The 871-nt window shown below is 68.8% G+C and overlaps 1 protein-coding gene across 1 annotated transcript in view; it reads right to left on the bottom strand.

Annotated features, from left to right (window-relative positions):
- Positions 1 to 225, bottom strand: part of Ep300 (E1A binding protein p300) — a gene marked incomplete in the record, with an annotated part of 80,323 nt that extends 80,098 nt beyond the window's left edge. The window contains 1 exon segment of the mRNA XM_005379339.2: positions 1 to 225.
- Positions 226 to 871: the final 646 nt, after the last annotated feature.

Below are 871 nucleotides of genomic sequence, written 5' to 3'. Positions count from 1 at the left end.
GCCCCCGGCCACTGTCTCGGCCTCGGCCGCCGCGCTCCGGCCGGCTCCTCGCCGCACTCCCTGGCTCCCGCAGTTCGCACTCCGCCCGGCGTCCCGCCTGCCCACTCTCGCCCGCTCCCTTTCGCCCTCTCTCTCGCTCCCCCCCAGCCTAGCACACAAACAAGATGGCGGCTGTTGTTTCTTCCCTCTGCCGAACCCTCCTTACAGGCTAGCGGCAGCGACGGCGGCCGGAAATGAGCCAAGGGGGGTGGAAAGGGGGAGGGGCCGGGGCCCCGGGGGGGAGGGGAAGGGGCGGGGCTCACGCGAGCCGCTCACACAATGGGGGAAGCGGAGCCGGGGGCGGGGCCGCTTCCAATCACGGGATCCGCCCAAGGCCCCAACGCGGTTGGCGCTTCCGCAAACTCCCCCGGCGTCACCCGGTGGCTCCCTTTAAAGGGGAGGTTTTGCAGCGGGGGTCGGGGCGGACTCGGAACCTATTTTCGGTCGGTAGACAGTTACGGGGGGAATGTTCTTGGGCTGGGTCTCGGCGCTGGAGGCCGGCGGGAGCGGGATGACGGAGCCGGGGCGCTGCCCGGGGAAGGCGCCAAGTCACGGCGCAGGTGACCGGGCAGCAGCGCCCGTGGGCGGCCCCGGGCCCGGGCCCGCGGGCGGCCGGTCGCCCGGAGCCCGGCTGGACCACCGGGCAGAGGTTGCGCGCCGCCCGGAGTCTCTGGACGGACACCCGGCGCATCCTCGGCCTCCTGGAGGGAGCGGCTCGCATCCCAGAGTCACGCTCAGTACGAGTGGTTTGCATTTTCTCCGAAATTTCCAATTTTTTGGTCAACAAGCACATATATCAGTTTCATAATTAGAAAAATCACAGCATTGAGAA

The sequence above is a fragment of the Chinchilla lanigera genome, unplaced genomic scaffold (genome assembly GCF_000276665.1).
Source record: "Chinchilla lanigera isolate Chin_1 unplaced genomic scaffold, ChiLan1.0 scaffold00012, whole genome shotgun sequence".
Classification (NCBI taxonomy): Eukaryota; Metazoa; Chordata; class Mammalia; order Rodentia; family Chinchillidae; genus Chinchilla; species Chinchilla lanigera.
Note: the sequence above shows the minus strand (reverse complement) of the source record. Positions and strands in the feature narration are given on the sequence as shown.